This window comes from Balearica regulorum, chromosome 3, assembly GCF_011004875.1.
Source record: "Balearica regulorum gibbericeps isolate bBalReg1 chromosome 3, bBalReg1.pri, whole genome shotgun sequence".
NCBI lineage: Eukaryota > Metazoa > Chordata > Aves > Gruiformes > Gruidae > Balearica > Balearica regulorum.
The window spans coordinates 81,362,258-81,389,852 of record NC_046186.1 but is presented as its reverse complement, the minus strand read 5'-3'; positions in this window follow the sequence as shown (position 1 = coordinate 81,389,852).

The window sequence follows — 27,595 nt, the reverse complement described above, 5'->3', positions numbered from 1 at the left end:
TAATGAAAGCATCCTGTACATCTGAGTGCCACCACACGCTCCTCTCCTCCCCGACGACTGATCTGCAGAGAAATCAGGGGAGGAAGGAGCACAGTCCTATCCTCAGCCATTTCTTTAAGCTATGGTTATTGCTTATATTGCCATTATATTGATACGCATTACATGGCAGGTGACAGTTCTGTTTTATATGGTGTCACTAAATAAAAAGGAGAAAACAGGGACACTGCATGATATCAACAAGAGAAAACATTGTGTAAAGGCTCAACAATATTATTGAATAAGGAATTCAACATAGCGTATTTAAGTTCATACACTGATGCATTCAGGTATACAACTTTTTTTAGCATTGATTACAGGCAGGAGTGTAAAGTGCATCTCCCTTGGGATGCTTGTCTGTGCTTCACTAATGATAGCTCTGCTGTAAGGAGTAATCACAGTAAATGTTCAAGTAAGAGAAATACTTTAAAACATCGGGCTACAAGATATGAGAAGCTATTTCAAATAAACCTCCCAAGTACATCTGTTTCCCTCCAAATGTTATCTTAAACTTTAGTACTGGGGTTTCTGGCAGAGAAATTAAACTTCAGGCAGACTTTGAACACCCTGATATTATTTTCTTTTATTTGCTCATCATGACCTTTTCTTATGGCAGCCTCAAGGAGTTTGAGGAGCTAGATTTTCCTCTGTTATACCGAAGTAACTCTGTTGATTGCCACAAGGTGAACACTACTTTATCTGTTACCTTACCCGCTCACAGGGATGTAGTAGGCTGCCCAAGTGCTCTCTCTGCCACTTCCAGTAACATGGCTGTGGACACAGTCTTCCCAGCTCTGCAATTCACCATTGTGCAAACAGCTGGAACAAGTCAAAACCAAGCAGGAGACAGTATTGTTACCATACGGGTTCCTTATCTTGATTTACTTCCATTGAGTAAGTTTTTAAAGGAGTTTTTAAGAACTCAAGTGCCATCAAGGATTCTAGCCACTTCCAGAAAAAACAAAGACTACAGGTAGGAAGATATATTTTAAAACAACATGTTTCAAATGCTGTTTGTTTTCCCCACAGGCATTCAAACATGATATATTTTTTCCTGTCTTTTTTCCCCCCACTCTGAAAGCCAGGATAAAGCTGAAAAGGAATACAAAGAGTATTCAGGCAAAATCTTCTGAAAGCTTTTCTATTTTGCAGACTGCTTCCTTTAGGACTGAGAGATAATAAAGACTTGTGGGAAAAATTTTGTTTAGTGAGTTACTGTCTGATGTGCCCTGTATCCAACAATTAACATAACTTGAGTGCAAATATAGAGATACTCAGTGGAGACAAGTTGAACACTTTTAGGATCTCTTACATAGGCCTAGATCTATGGATCTGACCAAGAAAATATCTGTTAAAGCAGAACATCCGGTTACATGAAAGATACTTCTACCCAAGAGGAAGGAGGCACACAACCTCAGAGCCCATAGTCAGACTTGAAAAATGGGATACATCTGTATGTCCTTCTGGTGAACAGACAACATGACTCTACTGACCTTGAAGACATGTGCCAATTTTGAACTCATGGGATTACACTTTAATGACCCATTCACCGATTTCAGAGGTACTGTGATTGATACACCCAGCAGGACTAGGACAAAACCTTCATGTGGTGCTAACTTGGATGCTAATTTCCTCTGCATGTTGGTTGTGACTTTTTGTGTCATCAGATACTTGCTTGTAAACTCTCCTTTAATTCCCAGCACCAATGCCTACCAGCTGGGGCAGGTCCAGTGCTTGACACAGGGACAGTGACACATACAAATAGTTGGCTGGAGTTAGTAGGGAAGAGTTCAGAAGCTTCAGATAGTACTTGTTTCCTTTGAGACCACCCTGAGTTTTGGGCCTGATGGACCCAGGAGCCAGGACCTGAGCTTTCCCCTGCTCCTCACCCTTCACTCCCTCTAGGAATTACAGTGCACTGGTTACTGTTTTACTGGTTTTACCAGGTAATGAGTACACTCTGGTTTAACGAGAGGCGGCTGGAGGCTGTCCCCCCATTCTAGTTTAGAACTAGAAAGACTGATTTGGGAAGTTGCCACAGCTGAACAAATGCATGCAAAGGGCTTTTGGGGACCTGCATCCCCTGGGGTCTCTCCTAAACTTCCTCTGGCCTGGTTGGCTTCAAGCAAATCCTACCAGCACTTGGCCCGCGGGGCCAGCACTGACACTTTGCCCACCAGGGTCCAGTGCAAAAAGGCTCCCCACAGGGAGGAGGCCTAATCCTGCTGCAGGAACATGCTGAGGATGCTGCCGTACAAGCCTGCAGCATTATGGATACGTTATATAGCATTGGACATGTTATGGAAAGTCGCTTTCCTTCTTCAAACAGGTTGTTTCAGCCCTGCTCCAGGCCTTCCCGTAGCACTTTTGGCCCAATGAGCAAGGCAGGGGTTTGGATGGCAGTACGTGTGCTGTCTGGTTGCAGGCAGTGCCGCTTGCTAAAACCCCTCCAGCCCCGCCCCCGGCATGGGTTGGAGGGGGAACTCGCCCTGGGGTGTCCCTGTGTCAGATCCTCCAAGTGAAGCCAGCAGTGCTTCCAACCGTTGTCTGCCTGCAGCTCGTGCAGTAAGGTGACTTACTATCCCATTTTTTAGGCTGTTTTGAACAGGTACACGGATCAAAGTAGGACACCACCCATTTTCCTTGTCTTCCTGCAAAGCTGTTTTCAGTGGCAAACTACTACTGTCTTTAACATAAATATCGTTTGGTCCACTATAAATAGAAGTGGTGTCAGTTTTAGAAACAGTCAGAAATGCTTCCTTCTATCCTTTGCCAACCTTTGTCTCCTATTTTTAAGCTATTTTTCCATTCCAGTCACTGTTTTATCTTCCCTTTAATGTCTTTGTACAAAAGCCATTAATCTCCTATACGGAAAACTGTCAAATGCTTCTGGAAAATGAAAATATTCTGCTACCCACTAAATTGCCCTTATCTGTTGTGGCAGTGGTATCTTCAAAGAATTCCTGAAGAGTAGTTAAGCATGACACGACCCTCCCATGCCTCAGCCTATGCCGGCTTCCTCTAATCAAGCTGAGGTTTGGTCGCTGTTCTCTTACCACATCCCTTGAAATGGCTCCCAAGCCTTTCCCCAGAACAGATGTCCAACTTACTGGCTGTATTGCTTCCCAGATTGTCTCATTAGCCTATTTTATTTTATTTTCTTAAACAATAGTAATCTTTGCCAATTCCCAGTTCTCGCATAGCATTTCCCCCTCCTTGGATCTTTTACAAATATGACTGCTTCCCTGATTCCTGTGCACACTCCACCATATACCATGGGGTGTGTGATATGGGATCACAGTAGATTTCTGCCACTTAGTAAGCCCTGGGAGCACTTCTGGACAGAGCTTTCCCTCTTAGACCTGCAAGTCTGATCTCAGACCTGAGCAGGCTCTTTTCTCCATCAGCATTGAAAGCATGCATTTCCCTGACATGAGTTATCTATTCCCTTAATCATTTTGCGAAATAGCTGATCATTGTTGTTGGTTTTTTTCAAAAGGCAATATGTCTTTGGAAACTAAAGCCAACTTAAACCAGCTTTCTTGAACATATTTTAAGAACCCTACCTCCAACCAGAGGGTTGTCTGAGGGACAGGGAGCAGCAGTTGTTGTTCCATCCCTGGGACAATGGGCTGCTGCAGGGAGATGGAAACTAAGTAATTCTGTATCAGCCAGAGACATATCTTTAAATAGCTCTGTCTTGCTGCAAGAGGCCACGGTGGTTGCTGGATGCCCAAGGTTGGACTAACTACTGCTCCATGTCAGAAAGTACATCTGGACGTACTGAGGGGGGAAAGGCATCAGTGCACAGCATCAGTTTGCCCTCATTAAAAGTGGGGTTTTTCTAGATGATTAGCTCCAGGCTCCAAATACTGGTTGGTACTGACTAGATTCAGGTGTGATCTTCCCCTCCTACACACACATATCGCTAACATCTGTTAATATTCTTCTGCTTCAGTTTCTCAGCCCAGGAAGCGCTAACCTTGACACACATACTTAATTTCAAGTGCAGCAAGACTATTGATGGTAAAGCATTTACTGAGCCTGCTTGGATGAATACATAAGTTAATAGTTTTTTGTTGGACTCATGTATATGCATTATGTTAATGACAGCTTTTACATGAATTCCTGTAGGGAAACAGTGCATAGCCTATATTAATATCCCATCTCCATTTGAGTCTGCAGATTCATATATTAATTGATTAACAGCAGTCAGGAGGAATGAACAAGAACATCAGGCCAATTTTGGAAGGGCTGGCCTGCACATAATGGGCTTAATGGATCTCCCTCTGCAATGGACCCAGCCTTGACCTTACTGAAAGTAATGGTAGTGTTGTGCTTATTTTCAACAGGAACTAATAGAGGCTCAATAGCTACACCTCAACAGCAGGAGATCTAAGGAATGTAAGTACCGTGATTCCTCTGCTTCATAATTAAAAATATTGACATCTACACCCAGAGTTGCTTGGCCAAAACCCGTTCAGAAGTGTGAAGCTACTATTCACAGTAACCGATAGTCACAAATGCAAAAAAAGGGTGAGCTAAAAGCAAGATGGAAACTTCCTTCTTTTTAAAACTAACCTGTACCCTCCCTGCACTATCAGCACACTGCTTTTGAGCCTAGAAATCACTTCTTGACACTTAGACTAATCTGTAAGCAGTTTTTAGATCTATTTTAATACATACTTATGTACATATGCACGTATATACATATTCTGCGGAAGTTCCCATGTAGAGTCATTTTGACAGCAGCGAGAACATAGCCCATCCTCAGCGCTCCCTTCTCCCAGGGGATCTGTGCAGTGTAATTTTCCTGGTTAAAATGAGTCAGCCGCTGGGTGAGGACTGCAAGTATGTCCAGGGAGGCCCTGGGCTGGCCCAGACTTGCCATCTCAGAGGGGCAGAGACAGGGAGCAAGAAGACCATGGAGCTCACTAGTGTCCTGATACTCCCTCACTGCCTTTTTTCCTACTCCTGTGGCCTGCTGGAGCTCCCAGATCTCTTCAGTAATCCCTGAAGGTTGTCCTACATAGTCCCCTTCTGGCTTGTTAGGATGAATTAAGACCACTTTCTCCATCAAAACACAGGGTCAAAGCCTTGTGTGTCAGCGAATCTGGTGTGGTGGCTTCCATGGGAAAGTGCAGGCCACTTGTCCTGGTTTTGGTGAGGGCATGTTCCTCAAGTGCAAGTTAGAGCATTGCTCCTCTCCACTGGCACGCGCCTGCTCGAGAGCTCAAGGGCCATTGACAGCAGGAAAAGGAGTCTCTTCTCCTCCCTTTGTTCAGCATGTCTTCAGTGACCTTTTGCTAGGGAAGTAAAATAATGATGTTGAAAGGTTTTTAACTGAGTCCACCTCTCACTCCCCTGCAGTTAAAACCACTTCACGACTCAGATGCTTCTCCCAGCACTGCACAAACAAGGATTGTTTTCTAGAAGAAAGGTTGTGTGTATAAGGATTGTGTTATAAATCATCTTTTTCATTACGTGTCTAATAAGCATGAGTAAATCTCGGGCAGAAATGTTCTTAAAAATTTTAAAGCAGTCTGTAGACTATTATGGGGCTGTTCAGGGTTGGGATTGGGGTTTTTAATGAGTTGCTGTCTTTGTTTCATCTCTTCATTTCCAGCCAAAAACCGTATCAGGCAGAAGATTTAAAGTATTTTCTTCTGAGGTTGGTGAGTTGTTAGTGAATACATAAGCCAACTCTTTCTTAAATACATAAATCCATCTAAGTGGTCTAGACATTTCCCCAGCTTTTTTGATTATTTCATTTACTTCTTGCTCACAAACTTTGCATTTAGCTTTGGGTAGGTTTCGTTTGGCATAGCTCTTTTCACAGATGGTTTTCAGTAAGCTGTGAGCATGGGACTTGCCGGATTACATCGTGATTAAACACTGTGCTATCATTTAGGTGGGCAGGGAACGAGGTTGCTCAGCTACACAATTGCTCTTTGGCCTGGGTAAATCAGGTTAACACAGCCTGTCTATGCTTGCAATGTCATGTGGACTAAGACAGGCTGAGGATTTAACATGTAGCAGCGTTCCTGAAGGACCTCATATGTGACCATCCTGGTGGCAGACAAAGAGCCTGTGTTCAGCGTGAGCTAAGGAGATGGCTGGAAAGCTCTTTGGCTGCCGAAAAAGGCAGACACGTGATGTAAATCAGGAACACCTCTAAGTTCCTCTGCTTCTTCATTTCCCTTGGCCAATAAACAGGGTAATATTGAGCCCTTTTTCTCCCATTCTTTGTGTGCCTTGTCTGTATGCACTGCAAATTCTTCTGGGGCAGAGGCTGGCCTTGCAAGGGGGCTTTGAACTCGTTGGTCCCTAGGGCCAGAGGAGCAGTGGGCATCTTCACCTGCTTTGTTTTGATACTGCTTTCAATTTTTTTAAGGAAACGCTACACATTATGTATTGCTAGTTGCCATATGATGTCCTCACTGACAGAACAGACGCACTCTTCACACATATAGCAGTGTGTGGGATTTCCAGACCTTCCTGCACCCACCTTTGGTGCAGGACACGCTGGTACAAGCCGCTAGAGATCTGACAAGAAGGCACTGGCTGCAGAAGGGTGATCAGCAATCTCCTAGAGTTTACTAAACCAATCCCTTCATGCACATCTCCAGCATTTGAAAGGCCCAGATAAAAGATTTCTTTCATCAATCAGTTTTCTGACACTATTTCTCTAGATTCACCTTCCCCAATGAGTTAACACAGCCACGCCAAAAGCCTCCCTGTTTTGAGGTGGCTGAGAGCTAAGGAGGAAATGGAGGCTCCTTTGCCAAAGTAACCAAAAAGGAGGGGGAGGAGCAAGGAAAGGGAACCCAAAACGCTGATTAATAAACCTCTTTCCAGGCTCTGCTGTAAGGTGATATCCAGTGACAGGGAACACACATCTCAACACTTCCTCTATCTTGGAAGATGACAGGAAGGACGAGGCCATTTTGCTTTGAGGATGAGCTAAGTTAAGCCCTTGAAATGAAACAAAGACAATTTGTAGACCTCTGATAAAAGCCCTGCGTGTGGCATAGAAACTTTCCACTGCAGTTCCAATGGCTTTGTTATAATCTTATCGCCTGCTGCTGAGTTATCCAAACAGCTGCCTCCTGCCTACTTATCTCTGTAGAGAGGTGGGGAAAATCACAGTATATAATAAAGAGCTGTGGACCACACACACATGCACTCAGAAAATCCTGTGTGTGCAGGACTCTGAATTTTCAGGGGCAGCGGATCTCTGATTACAAAACACAGGATTTACCTTCAGCTTGTTCCTGCTCCTGCTGCTATCAGTTATAGCACAAATGAATGTTTACTCTCCATAAGATTTTACCCAAGCAAATGAAGAACTGCTCACACAGCTTCTCGTGGCAAAGTTCTCACTCTTCCAGCTACCTGGGAGCGATTTGCTCCATATTAAACTCTTCCCAGTGGAAGCACCTTTGAGATGGTGCTCCTTATTCTTCTGATGAAGTGGAGCTCACCTGAATGTTGAAAACACAGCTCTGGCTCCTTCATGCATAGAAGGAAATTAAATAATTGCCTCCACTTGGAAGAGCTAAAGTCTGGAAAATGGTGAATTACAGTGGCAGCTCCTAGACATGCTGCTGTGCTGAAACATGGATGCTTTGGGATGAAAGAGGCATCCAATGAGTTATCTGCTTCGGCCCTGCTTGGAGCAAGTACTGATCTCTTACATGGAGAGCTTGTCCACGATCGAAGTGTGCACAGGGTGTATGACAGACAGGAAGCCTATTTTATATCATTGATTTACAGGTTGCCCAGGGATGTTGTGGAGTCTCCATCCTCAGAGATATTCAAAAGCCATCTGGACACAGTCCTGGGCAACCTGCTCTAGGTGGCTCTGCTTGAGCAGGGAGGTTGGACAAGATGACTTCCAGAAATCTTTTCCAACCTCAACCCTTCTGAGACTGATTCTGTGACACCACTGGCATTGTGGGAGCCCTAGCAAAATTTCCTTGGTGACAGAATCACTTGATGTCTACTCCAGCAAATCCCTAGTACTTCAATGGCTTGCAGATTTTTTGATGCAGCGCATAGTCCCTTCGAGTTGGGATTGCAGCTGTAGGTCATAAGGGAGTGCTGTACACAGCTATGGCAAGCTGGGGCCCACAGCGAGCCGTATCGGGTGCCATCAGCAGTGATACCGTGCCAGTGGGGCTCTCTATTAGATGCCACTCTTGAGCCTGCTCCAACTCTACGGCACTCTTAACGACTTGCTTGGCTTGATGAGAAAAGTTTTCCTAATATCTAGCTGAAATATCCTCCATCTGTTGCTTTTTCTGCAGCTCTTCTTGGTCCCTTACCTCCTGACATGAAGAATTCATGTTCCTTCTCCTCTTTGTGGGGTGATGTTTTCTTTCTGCCATACATTGCCTATCAAGCCCAGTCCTGTTGCTCTGCCTTCTCTGCCTTCTTTCCCAGCCTTACTCTTGGGGTCCCCCTGGCAAATGGACTTGAATCCACTGCCTTAACACACAGAGTAAAATAGTTCCCATATTTGAGACCTCATATTTTAAAGCCACAAATCAGTTTCCAAACTCAGCGGTAAGTCTATAAACCCAGTGTGATTTCCGTTGGACCCTCAGGACTTACATGCACTGGGCAGAGGTCAGAAGAGGGAGGCCCACAGGACTCACTTGTCAAAGGGAAGATTTTCAAGAATGCAGATATGGTCCAGCAAGGTCCAGTGCATCCCGAGATGCTGCTCTCAGTCCTGGGGGTCCCGTCCCCCAGCAGCCTATACAAGGTGTATCCATCTCCCTGGAAGCAGAAGTTGGCCCAGAGTGTTGGTTTTGTTGGGACAGCTGTACATAGCTAAGAGATTTTCAGCTCATCATTCCCTTAAACTTCCAAATTGAATTTTGCCCAGGCCAAATAAAATTCACTGCTCAGTATCTGAACATCGTGTTATTGCTTCCTGACCAAGGCACTTCACTGCCCCCCCTTTTTTAGACCTTTCCTCTAAATCATCACAATCTTATTGTCAATAAGGAGAACATCGGATTTTTTTGGTATTTTTCAACACAAGTCAGTTGTTTGCACCAGCACAATTTGCTTTATGAGAGACACAGACCTCTACAAAGTGCTGCTTAAACTTCAGTATTTATTGTGTATCTCTGCTGCTTACAATGACTGAAATCCCATGCTTGTTTGTTTGTTTCTGTTAATTTGGGAGCAACTCCAGGTTCAATTTAATCCAAAGGCAAAAGTCATCCTAAACTCAATGAGAACATTGGACTGGAGACCCATAGCAGTTTCTTAGTGTGCAATATGTATATTTTAAATATAAATTGTAAAGTATAACAGATAAGGTACAGCTTCTACTAATGTGTGCTGAGAATGGGTGAAAAACAAAGTTCAGAGGAGTCAGAGACTCATTTGGTCATCTGGAGACACAGATGGCAAATCTTGAGCTTTTTCTGAAGGAGCCATGGTTTTTTATTGTTTTCCTAAGAAGCTGGCTGTGCAGCCCTGTGAGTGCTCAAGGATCTCAGCTTTCTCACTCCTGTGCATTGGGAAGAAAAAGGTTGCAAATATGAAACCTGAAGGTTCAAATAGAAGAGGGCAAATAAAATGGACCTGAAATCTTGTTATCTTTAAATCTCCTGATTATTGGCCCTGACCCACTTGCAGTAAGCAGCACTGCAAAGGCTGATTCAAAATCTGGACTCAAATTAATCCTCTGCAGGAATCTGCAATCTTGGGAGATGCAGCAGGAGAGCCCGACCCCCTTCAGCTAGAAAAGCAATGGTGAACTTTACACGGAAGCCCTTTCTGGCTTCATTTCTGCATTCAGATTCAAGGGAGAAATACAGAGGATTTTTGAGCTGTCTGAAATGAAGATGGTCTTAGAGATCTTTTGCAAACATTGCATTAAGATGTTTTAAAGAATCTTCCATGCCTATAAAATGAGGTTAAAAAAATGCAGGAATGTTCAAACAGATCAGCAGAATTTAATAGGTTTAAAACTAAAGAGGTTTGAAACCATTCTGAAAATCTGCAAAATCTGATGGAAGAGGAGGATCTTCCCAGCAGGTGTTTTAGCTACGCCAGATGATTCTGTGAAATGGAAGCAACTCCGGACTGTGCCATGCAAGAGGTGGTTTTCAAAAATAATCACTTTTCACTAACTGCAGTAGGACTATTTTATAAAGTCAGCCTTGTTCTGTTTAAATGCTCTCATGCCAACACCTTTTTTCTTAACCAAACCCAGTGCTTTCTTGATCACCGCCTTTTTAGTGAAGCTCTACAAAAGGTTTGCGATGAAACGCAAATCCTTCTGAAGCCTGCCCGGTTTCAGATTTCGTTATGAGCTCGAAACTCAACCCAGGTTCGTCCAAAAGTTCAGTAAAGGTTCATGAACTTTCCTAGCCCAACTGGGTTGATTTATGATTTTGTGTCACAGCTACACAAATCACGTGGCTTCGGCATACGGCAAAACTCGGCGAGCCTGAGCGCCGAGCCAAGCAAATCAGAACCACAGCCTCTCCCCTTCCACCTCTCCTCTTCCCATAAAGGGCGGATGCTGACTGTACATCCCCAGTGGCTTTCTGGGCCGTCATCTAATAAAAGACTCGATCTTAAGAAAGCTTAAAGCATCTAGTTGTGCTGACCTGTCAGGAAAATGGTCCAATCTCACAGGGACTTGTCCAAAATTTAAAAAAAAAAAAAAGAACAAAGCAAAAAAACAGATGCTCAAAGTTAAGTATCTTAATTTTTATGTTGTTGACCAAATAGTTGGGCTGATCTCCACACGTGGCTGAGCGTACAACAGGTCCTAGTTTTAATCACTGTTTAGATGACCAAGTACAAAGAGGAAGAAACCTCATACTGGTGCTCCTTGGAAAACCCCGTCCCTCAGCTGCAGGCAGTGGTCCTGGCTGGCGGTGGGTGGAGAAGACAGCCTGGAGGTTGCAGGCAGCCGGTAGCCCTCATGCACAGAGGGAGACACGGGGACACACGGGGAACTCGGGAAGTCATGGAAGTGCAAGGTCAGTTTGGTTCCTTCCCCACCTCCTACCTTCCTGCCTTCCAGCCCCAGGGACCAAAGGGCCTGATCCAGCCAAAACATGCCGAAGGCAATGTTTGCACGGTCCCAGCTGGTGTGGAGCATCTCTCTACCCCTTACAATGCTCTGAGACTTGCTCAGCATCTCAGGAGTACCTTGGCTGTGTCCAGCAGCACTGCCGTGACTGAAAGCCATTGCTCCCACACTCCAGCCATTTTCCCATGGTTTTGGCTTTCCTGATCTGGAATTGGGGCACGGAAACCCTATTACCCAACTGCTCAGGATCTGTTAGCCAGCCATATTGTTTGGATGCAGTGACAGCCTGTCACCCTGTCACGCAACACCGTGTTATGTGCAGCAGCGGCAGAAGGCAGCAGTCCCGGGCAGCACCCTAACTCAGCCGCCCTATTGCTCTTTGGTGGCTTTAAATGGGTGATCCCTGTAGTAACGACGTGTAAACACAGTTTGGGCTTTCTCTTAGTGGGTAGCTTGTGCCCCTCTCCCAGAGTGGCTGGGCTAACACCATCCCTGCCAGTTGCAGTTGCTTGTCACATTGCTGCCAGCTGGTGTAAGCCTGTGTCAGGTGGGTGACAGCCAAGACAAACACGCTTCGTGAGCTCATTACATCTTAGCTCACACTGCTGGGGAGCTGTCTCCAGCTCTGCGGCCGCCTTGGGGGCCTTGAAATTAGCTCTGCTGGGTTTTCCAGTGGGGATTTTGGATTGGTTTGTTGTCTTCTCTGGGGGAAAAAAAAAAAAAAAAAGCAGAAAAAATTGATTCAAAAGAAAATGTTGACATGAACTGCATTGAGGTCAGGGTGTGATAAAAACATTGTGTGCAGGGCTCTCTTTATTTGCAAAGCTAAGGTTTTTATGCAAGTCCTGAGGGAATGAAATGAGAGAGGATTTCCAGCACTGGTGCACCAGAAAATGCAGCTTGTGCTCCTGCATGTACAATGCCTGAGCTGTGGGAGAAATCAACGTGTCCAGTGGGTACCAGGGCACCCTCCTCAGCATCTGCTTTGTCCTCGTCAGGCAGCTGTCACCCTCACCTGCCGGAGCAGAGATGGGAAGGCTGCACAGAGGCATCGAGCCAGAGGAGCCAGTTCCCTGTCTTGGGAGTCAAGAGTAGAAAGCTCAGCGGAGGCCGGTGCTGCAGCAACAGACATTGCAAGGATGATGGATAAGCCACAGCGCCCAGTGAAACCAGCACCAAAATGGCTATCAACTTCAGGGTCCTTCAGCCTGCAGCCTATGCATGAATAAATGAGAAGGAGCAGAGCTCTCAGGCTCCTCCAGACATGTGCAAACTTGCACGTAAAGGGTTTGCTGGTCTCTCTGCAGCTTCTTGGTGTTCCCAGGAAGAACCACTGCAGATCTCGGTAGCATCCGCAGACACCCTGCTGCCTGGTCACGCCTGAGGATGGAGCAGCTCCTTCTTGCTCACCAGTGTTTCTGGTCAGGAGACGAGGGAGACGAGGAAGATGAGGCAGAGGAGGGCTGTGCTCCCCGTGTTGGCTCAGCAAGCGAGCAGAGGGCTTCAGCCCCCTGGGCTCCTGGGCCAAAACTTCTCCCTCCACTGAGAGCTTTGAATCCCCTCTCCCACATTAGATTAATGAGTAGAAAGGAATTTCTTAAATATGTCCTTAGCTCACTTCTGGTTTATTCTCTGGGTTTCCTCTCTTCTGATGGTACCACAACGCGGCATCTGCCGTGCTGCCAAACGTGGAGGAGAGTGGGCTCCAGCGTGCACAAACAGAGAGCGCGGTGTCTTTGGCAGCTGGCGGAGCAGCCGTCTCAGGTTTCCTTTCATTTTAATGGTTCACATACCTCTCTCCATGTCTGTGTCTGATTTTCAGGGCACGACCTTGATTTTACATCAAACATTCCCTATGTCTCTCCTCATCCCACTGCTGTCTGGCTAGATTACCGATGCTAGAGCTGATCTTTCTATTAAAATGTTTGGGTTTTATTATTTTTCTAACCTAAAGCCCATCTAAAATGCAAAGCCGTGCTCATCCTTTCCTCAAGGGCTCCTGCACTTTGATTCCTCCTCCTCCCTGCTGCTGACAGACAGCTGCAAAGCATGGTGCATCTGTAGCGGCCGGAGCTGGAGGCAGCCACCGTTCTCTGTATGCTTACCAATACCGTAGGTAGCTGCTGTGATCCTCCTTTTGTTCATAAATCAGCTCATAAACACCCAACATCTGGAGTACCTCCTATGTCATTGGCAGCTGTTGCAAAATTAATAACGCTGTTAAAGAAGTCCCACAGACAGCACGGGTACATCCCTGTCATTGGCACCTGAGTGCTACTTATGAACAGGAATGAATGTTTTTGCAATTGAACATTTGGCACTTGATGAGGATGAGGATCAGATAATTGGGACATAGATGGTAAATGTGGGTTGTTTTGTTCCTATCATAGTTTGCAGCCTGATCCACACTCTAGAAGGCTAGGTCCTTTCATACTACTCTTAGCAACCCAGCATCCTTCAGAAGTCAGTAGGGATGTGTTACTTTTCTTCTTTTCCAGCTTGAAAAATGACTGCCCCAGGGATTGCCCATAGCAATATTGGAAAGCAATGTGCCATCTCACCCTCCAAACCCAGGCCATCTTCCCCCTCATTAGTTCTCATTTGGGGCTTTACAAACTAAGCTTATCTCTGCTTCTGCATGGGTGTTAGCTGGTCCTGCAGCAGGGCGAGTTCTGCCCAGATGCCCACTGCAGCAGCATCCCCTTCTCCTGTGCAGTGCCTTGAGCTGCCCTTTGCCCCTGCACAGCAGTGGTGTATACATGTGGGTTGTGAAATGCCCCACCACCCTCCCGGGTGAAAGGCCCTGGGTGCTACCACTCCATGGGAAATTTTCCTCTAGTTTATTTACCCACTGAGTACCTCCAGTGTGGAAGCTGTAAGTAATGAATAGAAGCCACATTTTAAGCCCCTGGATGTGACCAGTTTGGACTGTCCTTGCACTGTAATGACAGCTGACCCAAAGACCTAAGATTTAGAGAAAATTTTGTACATAGAGTCGAATATCGGGGCTGTTCCCCCAGTAGCTCTGAGAGCCAAGACAGGGTCCTGGACTCGTAGCCTGTAGGGACTCTAAACAGGAACCAGCCTGGTTTTGAGCTCTCCTGAAAGAGATGGGATAAGCTATGAAAGGTGAAACCTTCCCAGATGATACAAAACATGGCTAGGAGAAGTCAAGCTGAAAATTTGGTGAGAAGACACGTTCACAAAACAGCAAGAAGCAAAGACAGAAACTTTAAAAAGCCAGGAATAGCTATGTAGCTCCAGTCCCACTCCATAACTGCACGCAAAGCCGTGCAGTTAGATGCATAGGTGGGGATGACAGCAGGCACCACGTGTGCACCCGCAGCAGCAGGACTAGCTCCCGCACGTGGCCACGACCACAGTATAACCCGTGCCACCCTTTATCCCCATACCGCCTCTGCGAGCCCTGCTCAAAGAGGTCTCTACCACCAAACCCCACCGTGAACTCCCCGCGCTCTAACCCACGGGGTGACCTCAACGAAGTTCAACCTGGTGCAGGCAAGATGTTCTGGGAAGATTCCTCTCCCTGCCCCTCAGGGCCCTCGCCTGCTGTCACAGGCCCTCACTAATTGGATACATCTGACCTACCGGTGTCTTTGAAAGTCCTCCAAGGATCTGTTTCAAGAAACACATTTGGTTTCACACTGAATTTACAGAGTGAAAGTTTTACCAGCTGGAGCGGTCTGAACCAAAGCTGGTCTTTCCACAAGGAACAATTCACATATTGAATCCAGATCCCTCCCGGTTTCAACTTTCCTCTCCGCTTATTCTGCTCATTACCTTTCGGTGAGAAGAGAGTGGAAATTGTGAAGGTCTAAACCCCACTGTCTGTGGAGGGAGTTTATTAAAAGATCGACAAGCAACAATTCTCTTTTCTTGCCCCAAAGTCCTTGCTGTGCCTTGGACAGCTTTTCAATAAATTTCAAGCCAAAAGCAAATCACAATTAAATGGGATGCTCCAAGTGTGAATAGCAAGGTGGCACCCAAAAAAGAACAAATCAAACACTAATTCTGTCTGCTTCAGATTCTTCTAAAGCCCCTTGACAGCAGAAGGCTTCGCTCAGGGAAGACGTCCTCCTCCACAGACCCCGGACACTTCCTAGAGGAGGCGAAGCAGTGGCACGTCCTGGTTATTATTAGTTATAAAGAAACTTAGCAATAGATTCAGCAACAAAATCTACATCTCCTGAACCCCGAGGATAATCCCTTATTCCTCTGACCAGGCTCCATCCCCCATCTGTAGGCCGCGTTGTTGTGTGGGGATGGATATTTTCCATTCCAATTAACTTGGACTTAGTAAAAGTGAAAAGAGTGGTGGCTCTTATGCCTTAGCCCTCATCAGGATGAGATGAATGACCCAGGCAAGAAAACTCTGTCTTTCACTTGTGTGATTAAGCAACATCCTGAATAATTTGTGTTTTGCAAATTACATACCTGAATGATATATCTAAAAGACAACACTGATCACACAGATTCAAACATCAGGAAACATTCAGATAATTGTCACATCAATAAATAAATTTGACAAGTCCCTCTATGGGCCATAAAGATATACATTAAGGAATGAAAAATGAGTCCTTACAACAATATTAGCTCATTTCTAGATGGAGCTGGTGAAACAGCTAATGATAATGCAGAAAAGTTCGATTAATATTTTTGTTCTGTACTTGAAAAGAAAAAGATTATATGTTGAGATGACATAAAGATGATAAAGTGCTCTCCAGTGCATTGCTGAGAAGAATGACAGACGACAGCTGTTAGGGATAAACAATTTTAAATTGCAAAGCTCAGATAACTTATACCCTAAAGTCCTTAAAGAGCTGTCTGGGAGATGTTTGGCCTGTTGGCATTCATTTTTAATAACCCCAGGGGTGCCAGCGAAGTTCCAGTGGACTGGAAAAGGTCTAAGTGTGTGCCAGTGTTTAAAAAAAGACAGGGTGGAATTATCTGACATCAATCCCAGACCAAAAAACAGAGAAGATAACATGAGATTCAAGTATGACAAAAATAAAAGAGAGAGAGCATCAGTGCTGGTTAACAGCATTTCATGGAAAACAGTTCTCATTGAATTTTCTGATGAGTTTATAAATGTGACTGATAACAGTATCTGCCTGGAGGCAATGCCTGGGTGAGGCATCACGAGGCACTACACAGCACTTTTGGGGGAGAATGAGCGTTTTGCAACAACTCCAGACAAGACGTGAAAGGGTTGAGGGGCCAGCTGGTTCACAGGCACTAACAGAGGTGACACACATGGGAACACTTCTGATGGGGCTCGAGGGGACCTCCTCTAGGTCTGACACTTTCCAGCATCTTCCTCCAGTGATTTGGAAAAAGAGAAGGAATTTGCAGGTGACTGTGGGACTGGCGGGGTGCTGAGGGGGTTTGATGATCCCAGGCCATGAAGGTGATTAGGAAGCTGAGGTCATTTAGACAAAATACTCTTCAATACGACTGAAAAACCACGTTGTGCAAGTAGGAAGACAGCTATACCTACTGTGTACAGACCTGTAGCCTGAATTTTGCCTTCCTCGTGGAAAAGCAGCACAGTGTGAGCCTCTGAAACGATGATACCAGGAAAGGACTAATGGGGCCCTTGGTGAGAGTGCTGAAGGGGCAGATGTGGTTGTGTCAGGACAACCAGAAAGCTGATGAACCCCTGCAGCAAACTGCTGGAGGGAAACGGCAGTCTCCATCCTGAAAAGTGCCTCCCTGAAAGCTTGATTGGTTCCAAGGTGAAAAGAAAGGAGCTGTCATGTCCCTGGAATCACCAGCATTTCTCAAGGAGGAGTTGCAGGGGGCAAAGGTACCCAACCCCACCGCACGGCTGCAAGGAAGCCCCCAGGCTGTGCGGCACAGCCACAGCCCTCAGCACAGCCTCGCTCCTCCACGATACCTCCAAAAACCCGGGTGTGAGCTTTGCCTGGGTTCTCCACTGCTCGGATGCAAAATCAACAATGTGTGTGATCTTTCTACATTTCTACCAGCCAGGACAGTGCTTCTGTCTTGAGGGGAAATGAACTGGGGGAGCCAGAAGGAGAACATCGCTGTTGTTACCAGCGATCTGGGTTCAGGTTCAAATGTTCTTATTTTCTGCCACAACCATCCTATGGCACGGCTGGAGGCTGCTCCTGGGCACATGCCTCTCTCCAACTTTTGTCCAGCTTGTAGAGAAGGGATGGAGGAGGAACATATGAGGCCAGACTACGTGGCAGTGGGGAAAAATTGTCACTACAATTAAACAAACCCCATTCAAATTTTGTTCAGTTGTATCCAGCTGGATTCCCCTTGTATTTTTGCCCCCTGAAGTGAGGCTGAATCTCATGGATGCCTCATGAAAGTCCCCGCAGTTCATGTCTTGTGTGGGGGGAATTGGGGAGAACAGGCAGCCCCTTTTCTGGAGAAAGCAGCAGTCCCACACCGCTCCCCAGGATGGCGCAGGCAGTGCCGCCAGTACGTACAGACTCTGCCTCACCCTGTGCCCACCGACATGGAGCACGCTTCGTAATGTGCTTTGCACTGCGAACAGCACCCTGGTTGCTCCCTGAGAGTAGCTGATCTGCTAGGGCTATTTTTGGTTACCGTGCAGCTTTCAGTCAAGCCCCCTCATCCCGGCAATCCCCGTGCAAAGAGGTGATACTGGTAGCCATGGGCTGTATCATCCACAGGCTGAGGTTGACATTTGTTTTCATTTAAAAGCAAACAAAAAAAGCCACTGGCTTGAGAAGCTGGAGCGGTGAGGACACCAGGGGCCGACCTGCCAGATGGCAGCTCTGCACAGCAGCGAGGATGCTCGCTCGCCAGGGCCAGGAGCCAGGTTTTCGCCAGGGTTTGCACTCCCTGCGCTCACAGCCAAGCTGTGCATCGTCCCAGTCTAATGGCACGCACGGAAATCACGCAGCACTGGCAGGGCTCGAAGCCCCAGCATCTGGAGGAGCTTGGATGGAGACATTGCTGCCTGGTCCAAGTCTTGCTTGCAGATGATGAAGTATCCAGGAGGAAACCAGGCAGGATTCACAGGGTCAGGCTATAGGTGATTAATAGGCCATTACCAAAAAGTTGCGATGCCACAGACTGCAAGCTGGAAGGTGTGTGGGGGGAGCTTGCCTGGTGCAGGTCAAATATTCTGCTTTTGGGAAATAAACACTCATACATGGTTACTTTTGAATATTCTCCTCTGCAGTGCTGGTAACACAGATGTACCACCGTATGCAGGGCCAAGAGGAATAAAAGAGCCATGGCCAAAAGGCTGCTGGTCCGTAGGGAAGAAAAGGCTGAGATAAAACTGGCTTCTCTGTTTTGCCTAAGCCAAAGGGCCTGTAAATCACCAGTCCATTCCTCCTCACAGAAGAGCAGTTCCTTCAGTGACAGCACAGGCTAATGTCTGTTTCCTTGCCCTTTATACTGCTCTGATTTTGCTACATCAGAGAAAACCCACCTGCAGTTACAGTGTATCAGTGCCAATAACCTAGTGAGCTCTTTTGCTACTTAGCTTAGATAATAGAAAGCTCTTTTTTTAAATTTCAGATGAAAACTCCCTTTCATTCCATTTGTGAACGTATCATGTTAGTGTTCCTAGGAGCGATGGGAGGATTTTGGTGCGTTACTGAAATGCTGTCATGTTTATTAGTATTTCCAAATTGGCCCAAGACCCGTGTACATCGTTACACAGGCAAACAATAAACAATCACTCATTTAGCAAATTCGACATCCACCACGAAGGACTGGTTACTGTATTGCAGGATTAGCTACACACGCTGCCTCTCGCTGCGTTCACAGCTCAGCAATATCAAGCCCCTACAAAAGCCCCAGAGACTCCCCGGGCTCCGCTCTATTACCCTGCCTGGCAGATAAACGTGTGCAGGGGAAATCGGTGTAAAGCATTGTGTGAACATGAAAGGAGAGGGGGAAATGAACTGCTTGTCATCCACTGAAATAGCAAGGACCAAAGTAATCAGTGCATCCCACCTGCCCCTGACGTCCCATGGTGCTCATTGAGATTCAGAGGGAAGCGCAACACGGTGCCACCGGCCGCGGGCACCCTGGTGTGGGGACGGGCAGCTCCAAGCAAGCACCTGCTTCCCCCGGGATCGGATCCAGCCAGCGCCTGCCACTGCCACCATGAAGACAGAAAAGCCCCTTCATGACACCAGATGATGTCATCTGCGGGAGAAGAAGGGAACATTCAAGCACAAGGCTCTGCATCAGCAATAAACCTATTGAAAAAACCTGCCCAGAGCACAGCCTGGGATTTTAGCAGGCCATCCTCACTTTCTTATGACCCCTGAGTTACAGCCAGGGATGAAGAGAAGGGGAGGAATTGCTGCCCGAGGTCCTTGAGGGCAGAATGAGCAAAAGGCAAGACCAAATACCCTCTTTGATTACAGATGCCCTGCATCTGCTTGCACATTGCAGTTGGGGTATTCCTGATCCACTGGTTGCACCAGCTGAAACACAGGGCAAGTGCACCAAAGCCATTGCCACGATTGCCCGTGGACAATGCCACAGTCCTAACACTGATCTCCAGGACAAACCCCCTCATGACACCCCATGAATGGCATCTTCATGCTGTCCCCACAGTGCCATGAGCCATTTTGGGGAACGGTTTGCTCCCTGCCACTCTGCTGGCACAAGGCATGGAGGGGCTGTCAGATCCAGGACCGGCTGAAGGCATCACCACTCGTGTGTCTCTTCCTGTGGCTGTTTAATTACATCTCTGTTATGCACATAGTAAAAATTCTTGTAACAATGGGGAAATATGTGTTTGGGCAGCAAATTCTATTCAGAATCAAGCAGATGAACCTCGTGTTTGGAAACACCTCTTTGGAGTAGCTTTCTGCTCCTCTCAATAAGAATTAAATATGGCATTCTTACCATTTAGCACCTCCAGCAATTTCATTCCGTTTTTTTCAATGTGCATATACCCCTTCACACTTCCCAGTTTGAGAGTCTTGAAAAGCAACACATTCCTCAAGCAACTTAACCAGGAGTTTGTTACCGATTTTCACCAGTCTAGCAAGTATTGTGCCCTGACTTGGCTGCTTTTGGGAGGGGAGCAAATACTTTGCAGCCTGTGGGGAAGAGGCAGGTAAGGCACGGCTGGAGTCGTGCAGGGGGGAGAGGGGAGGGCTCGGCCCAACGCAAATGCCAAACCTGAGCGCCAAACGCTGAAGCTCTGGAACCGTGAAGCTGTACCACCCTCTCATCTCAGAATGAGCAAATACACCCAGTGAGCTCTTCAGGAGATGCCTCTAGACTAGCTTTAAGGGGCATTTCAGAGGGGCACGGGACATCGGGTACTATTTTAAAGCTTTCTGCTATTTCTCTGTACGATCTCTAGCAAGTCATTTGCTACTTTCCTTGCTCCTGTCAAGCACTGTGTGGCAACGAGAGCATTTGGTGCTCCCCTCTGGAGGCTGCGAGTCTTAATTCAATAGAGGCTGTAATCTGCAGTTTCCCTTTCTGCGGGCAAATAGCACTCACCTGTACAGTAAAGGGTGGAAGGGACAAGCCCTCGTTAGCAAAATACTTTGCAATAGTGTTTCAAAAGCGCTTTGCGATGGTCTAGGCTATGCAAATGAGCATTAGCCACTAATGTCTGTTTGTGCTCATGCAGCCTTTTTGAAGGGAAATCATTTGCATGAAAATCAGATTGTAGCTCTCGCCTTGTTGGCTCATTTGGTGATTTGTTTTCAAGAGAAGGATGCTTAGCTGGTCCATCAACGCCCTTTGTTAAACAGGGCTTTTTACAAATATTTCCTCCCCTGCCTTTGTCTAAACAAGGGTATTGATTATACACAGCTCAGCGCCAATTAAAATAAAAAGATCTGAGTTAGCACGAGTAGCAAGGCTGGCATAAGACACCGGTGCTCTTTTCTGCTCCCTTCCCTTCCCGAGCAACCCCTAGAGGCCCGTCCCTGGAGAGCAAGCAGTAGTTTAGGAAGCCCATGGTCAGGGGTGTCAAATTTAGTCTACAACTCTGTCCCCGGTGGCTGGCATTCAGCGTGAGGATGCACTTGTCCTTCACACTACCACTTAGGGAGAGAGCAAAGCACCCAAAGATATTTCCAGGAACCTCTTCATATTAATGTGGCTGGGCCTGACAGTGCATTAACTCTGCATTAACTCACCTAAACTCATCTAAACTACCGAGTTGACTTTGGTTACTCATCGTTCAACTCCTTTGCCAGTCCTGTCATTGCAGGTCTTGAGGACAGCCACAGCTGTGAGCCGAAAGGTGTCATTCTCATACAGAAACTCTATTTGTAGAATATCCAGACTCTTGAAAGTTGCAAACACTGGACAGCCAAGCAGAAAGCCTTTTCATGTGACGAAGTGCCATATTTCTTGACCAAGAGTTTTGAACAGCTCTGAATAAAGACTTCTCTTTATTCAAGTAATGTCTTGTCCCCATTGCATCACCCCAGAGTACAGAGAGGTTTCACCCCCAAACTCTTTGCCCAGCCTCCTGGAAGTCACCCATCCCTGATGTGAACTCTTGAACTCTTTGCTGAGTGCATGCTTTGGCAAATCCACTGGTGCAGCACCTGCTGCACTGCCCAGAAGCTCAGCTCTTAGCTAACTGGAAGGCCAGGGACTTCCTCAGTCTACCTAGTTTTAAGGCTGAGAACGAGCAGCGTAACCCCTGAAGCACAAACAGGATTTGTTCAAGATTGCCATTATGTGTTTGAAAATAAATGAGCAGCAATGACAACTTAACCCACTCGTGGTATTTTGTCTTGTCAGTGCTGGACCCAAAATTTCTACCGAGGGTTCACAGCCACACCATTGCAGCAGAGAGACCTTCCTGCAGTGGGACAGCATTTGGCCCACATGCTGCTGGCAGTGTTCGGGCACCCCTGGCTCCGGCAGTGCTGGTGTGCTCCCTTGGCCCCAAGCACCCCCGTGCAAAGGGTTCTGCAGCAAGGGCAACATCAGCTCTACAGCCTGGCCAGGAGCATTGACCTGTCCTACGCATCTGGCCCCAGTTACAAGCTGAGGCTGGGTTTCAGGGCTTTGTTAAGATCATTTTGTTATCATGTTAGAATGTCATCTGCCTTCAGTTTCATAGTTATTCCTTGCCCCTGCTCCAACCTCCTCTTCTTTCCCACTTTTACTGCAGTAAACCCAACTCCTTGCTGCTTGTGATATTAAAACACCCTCCCATGCACGACTGACCCTTGCAGTTCATTTTTGGAGGAAGAAAGGTGTGAAGGCACCCGCATTTTCAGACACGTCCCATGCAAAGTTTTTGTAAATACATGAGCAGTTTGCTGCTGATGTCAGTGTGATGGCATAAGCCCTGTGCACCCATCCTCAGCTGCAGTCACTGGTTATATTACAGTAGCTTCCTGGTTTTCTCCATGCAAACGCACAGAGATCTGTCTCTGACTTTAGGTCAGCCACCCTAAAGAATGTGTCTCCCCTTTATAGGTGACGACCACGGTCGCAAACAACATTGGCAGCTGAGCCAAGAACACATCTAAGATCTTCAAAAGCTTTAGCCTGGTCATGCTTTTCCTCTGGAGCTGTCCTCTGCAGTTGTTTTCCTCCCATCGTAGCCCTGCCTTCCAACTTTGAAGGGCAATAGTCTCACTCAGAGTTTGTACAAGAGCTGTTGCCACTAAACACCAGAGGACTTTGGTTTCCTTTGTTTTACTAGGCTCTGCTGTTGTTACACCAACAAAAAACAAGACCAGTTTCTTTGTTTAAAAATTTTGGTTTGTTTTTAAAAAATCATGCCAGATTTTGTATACCAAGTGCCAGTGAAGAGCAAACACTTACAGCAGTTGTAAAACCCACTTGTTTTCAAAACAGCCTTTGCCATGGAAGTTGCCCTATAGCTGTACCTAAAGCAGTCTGAAGCCAGCGCTGCCAGAAGCGCAGAACGCCATTACCTTCCCTGCTTGTCCAGTGATGCTCCGATACTCTGCAGCCCGTCATATCCCACCACTGGGGTTTTACACCAACTTAAAATAGCTGTAACAGAATCACGCTTGATTTGTCACTTTTTTTTTTTTTTTTTTTTTTTTTTTTTGGTCCTTAAGAAAGTAAATTAAGTTGAAAACTGCTTGTGAAAGGTTCGGTTCCAAGGGTGAGGAAGGTGAGGTAATAAAAATTTCTGTGAAAGCTCATATCCATCACACTCTGAAAGCCGTGGTGCGTATGGTAGCCGTGCCCTTTGCTCTGGCAGAATTAAGGCAGAGCACTCATTCATCACTGGGTGAGAGCAATTTCATGCTGGGAAATATCCAGGAGAGTGGTGAATCAGCCAGAACATGAGTGTGTCACACAGCCAGCAAAGAAGGAAGAAAAGGGCAGATGTGAAAAACAAGGGAAGTTTTGAATGTCACAGGTTTGGGATCTTTCAAAGTCATCCAGTAAAGACCAGGAATAAAAATCACTTCACTCACATTTTCAGATTGGCAATGTTATGTCTGAGCTTGACCTCAGGGGTCTCCTCAGAGTCAAGAGAGAGGAGACACCAGTATTTCACCTGCCTAAAGTTAGAGGTGTTTGAGGTGACCTGTGCACAGAAATGCCTGCTTCCCTCCACTGACTGTAGCTCAGCTGCTGATACTTTCATAACGAGTATCTTGAGGTCAACGAGCAGATCACACCAGGGATGTGTTTCTAGAGGAGGATGCCAGCCACCAAGTCACATCAGCTCTGTGCAGGTGTTGCTTGGTGGCATCCTATGGTCCCATACCCTTCCTTTAAAATATGGGAAAACAATGTATATTTTTAAATGTGTAGTAACTATATATTATTTAAAATTCATTTTGGTAGTGATCATAATTGCTCCGCATGTCTCCCATGAACTGATAAGCCACTGCTTTCTACTGGTCGAGCTTGCACACAAGAAGAGGTGCTGGTGTGTTTTCTCAGTCAGGTACAAACGCGCACTGGCTCAAGCTTCTTTTGCTATCAGGAGGCAGAAATACAACCCCCTGGCTTGTGCCAACAGTCACTAGCAAATAACACAACCTATCACTTAATAAGGAGATGGCAGACACCTTGCACGTACCCAAGGAACACAGGTGTGTAAAGTCACGAAGCAGATGGACACAGATGGGAACAGCATTCGGTGCTGCATAGTAAGAAAAAGACATTTATTAAAAATAATCCTCAAGAGGAAAAGAGACAGCGTTCACTGAATAAAGCGTTCCTTACAAGCTATCATACCCAGATCTGTATTTAAAATCAGAAAGTAAATTGTAGCAGTAAGCAAGCTTGTGTTATTAAGAGTTGCATCCACAGGATGGAAAGCTACAGCACAGTTGAAACTGCCTTCAAACCTCGGTCTCCACGGTACCATTGCGGTATGACGAACGGCAGTACGCTGAGGTGGGTGTCAGGACAAGCTCCTGTTGGGGGGAGGCAGCTGGAGCAGCAGGCTGATCAGCACATCCTTGCTGAAGGCAAGTCATCGTGCCGCTGTCACATAGCAAAGCTGCTTGTCCTCGAGTTGCTGACGGCCACACTGACGCCCAGGGTAGCGCCCAGCAGAGCAAGGCAGCCTGGCTGCTGCCCTCAGTGCCGTGAGCGGGACAGAGGTGCGAGGTCTCTCGGGAGGTGGGGTAGCACCCTGCGGGGCACGGGGGTCCTCCTCCCAGCCGGCACCTCAGGAGGGATGGGTGCCCTGCTGGGCTCTGAGCTACAGGTGAGACGCAAAGGGAGAGTGGCCAAAAAACAAGTGCCATCAGGCTTGTGTCAGGACGACAATCTCTGCCCGTCCGTCCTCAAGCATGGGTGTGCCAGGGAAGGTAATGCCTCTCCTCTGGGTGAATCAGGCCTGCAAGACGGTGCGGGAGGACGTTTGCTGTGGCGCGTAAGGGGGCTGCAGTCTGGGCTGCCACTTTTCATCACGTGCCTCCCCCTGCACCCAGCATGCTGAGGGCCCGTGGAGCGCAGAGCCACCATGCTCCCCTCGGCTCGCCCTCCTGTCTCTCCCTGCAGCATCACCCCACCGAAGGCAGCAGGAGTTTTTGTCCCTGTCCAGAGTGGGATTGAGCTCAGGCCCTGAGGAACCTGTGCTATTGCAAATGCTCAGTGGATTTATTTATGCCTGTGGCGTAAATAGTTCCTCTTCTCTGTGGGACACGTAACCCCTCTGGAATTCAGTGAGAGGAGATGCAGGTACAGGCAGAGGCATAGGCGGTCTCCGGCATAGCCGGGCGCTCACATGCAGGCACACGCGTGCACGGCCACCCCTGCACAGCTCCGCGAGGGCGGCACCCCTCCGTCCGTGGGCACTTTCCAGCTGCCAACCCTGCCCGCTGCAAACCACCCAAGGTGCTCTGTCCTTATAGTGTTGCTTCAGGCAAAAAAAGAAGGGGGAGGATTTGGTTAGAAAGAAAAAATAATGGCATAGACAGTCACTTTGCAAATCCTGTGTGTTATCAACATACTGCGGAGCAAGTTTTTCATTCCACGTGGGAAAAAGACTTCTGCAAGAGGGCTGTCATGGGAGAAGTGGGAAGTCACTTCGCCCAAATTGCAGTCCACTTAATTTGTGTGTTTGTGCCCTCGCGTTATATTTCACACACCTGGCCCCCATGCCCACTGAATCCGTGGGAAACAGAGAATCGACAGTAAAGCAACAAGAGGAAAAATAGACACCAAAAGCACAAGTGGCTCAAAAGGAGAATGGGGCTACACCGTTGCTCTGAAAACAAACTAATATCCTTTAAACAGAGGGATGACATGAAGGCTGTGTTGCCCGAGTGTAAAAACGCGGACTTGGAGGGCACCTGTCCTGGTGCGGAGCTAGTGCAAAGTCCTGCCCCTTGGCTACCCCGCAGCTCAGGGCTCACAGAGCTCCTGCGCCAGGAGCACACACTGGCCACAGGGGCAAAAGGGCTCTACGCGTTGCAGGGAGGCAAAGCAAACCTCCTCGGGAGCTGACGTGCTGAGCGGTTGCCCTCAGAGCGGCCAGAACTGGCACATGGCTCCCTTGTGCTCCCCCTGCTCGGCACATCTGATCCTGCTGAGAGCAGGGTCCAGTGCTTTGCTCTGGGTTCATTCTGTGTCTAATGTGGAAGGACCACAGCCCTCGCTTTGGAGAGGCGTCTCAACGTACACGAGCATTCATAACATGGTCTGTGGGTACCTGAGGTTGCAAAACCATAGCAATATTTGTTTAAAACAAGGTAACTTTAACTATCAATGAGGGCCAAAGGAGCCTCCGCAGATTCTCAGCATGGCCCTGCTCAAGGAGCGGTAGCTATTTTCTAGACACCTCTCCACGTGGGTTAGTCCATTACCTGGGGAGAGGAAAGCAAAGTGGAGGCGCAGCAGAAGCTGCGGAGGAGCAGCAAGGTGCTGCGTGCCCTGCCAGGAGCACTGGTGCTGCACTGTGCGGACTGGGACCTGGTGCTGGGCAGCCCGCGGGAGCACTGCCTCCAACCCACCTCCGGTCCGCTGAGAAAGCGGAGCCTCTTGGCAAGCCACCTCACACGCCTAGCTGAAAATAGCACTGTTTTTGCCAAAACATACACTCAGGGCTTGGATTCAACAATGCTGCATCAGCAGCTCATAATCGAGTCGACACGGAGCTGATTGTTTATTGAAAAAAAAGAGGAGGGGGAAACTGTGATTTGACCGGATTCAATAAAAAGTGAATAAACCAGAGGAGAGGGGCTGGGGTTTTTATTTGCATGACAGGAAATCTTTTTGGTGGACTTGTGACAACTCAGTCCTTGACCTGCCGTCTCCTCTGCATGCAGCCGGGGTGGTGGGGTGGGGTGTGAACCCCAGGAAGGACTGGCTCAGAGTCTGAACAGGATGCGAGGGAGGAGCAGAGCACTTATTTGTGCAGCGCAAGGCGTGTATATGAGCTGTCAGCAGAGAAATGGGGAGAAAGAAAATATGGAGGAAGGGGAAGAGGAATGTTATAAAATGTAATATGTAAACTGCCAATCATGTCCGTGATGGTTTGTGCTTGGGATATACAGCTTTCATTGTTGCTTTTTATTTTATATGCATTTCTTCCCTCTTTTGCTCAAGCAAAGCTGATTCCCCCGGGGTAGAATATATTGGCTTTCCAGCCTCCTCTGTTTACTGTCCTGGGTTCCTGGCTGAAGCCAAAGCAATGTTTTTTTATTTGCTTGTTTTCTTTTGGTTTGATTCTTGGGATTTTTGACTGCTGCCTCCCAGACTGCCGAAGATGCTGCTTTCATTCCCATGCTCACGCCAGGCCCCTCCGCAGCGAAGCACAGGTCCCTCCTCTGCTGAAGGGTGGCCACCGGCATGAGTGGCACGGGGGCTTGTTTTCCAGAGCAGCTGAGCTCTCGGCCCTCCTTGGTCCTCAGTGGGCTCCTGAGCACCAGGACTCTGAAAATCCCATGGCCAGGGGGTCTGAAGGTGACACAGGTCTCCAGGGAGACCCTGTCCTCCAGTTTTCTGGCAACAGGAACGCCCTGCAGTAGATGGCACCTCCCCACCAAGAGCGGCAGCCACGCTGATAAG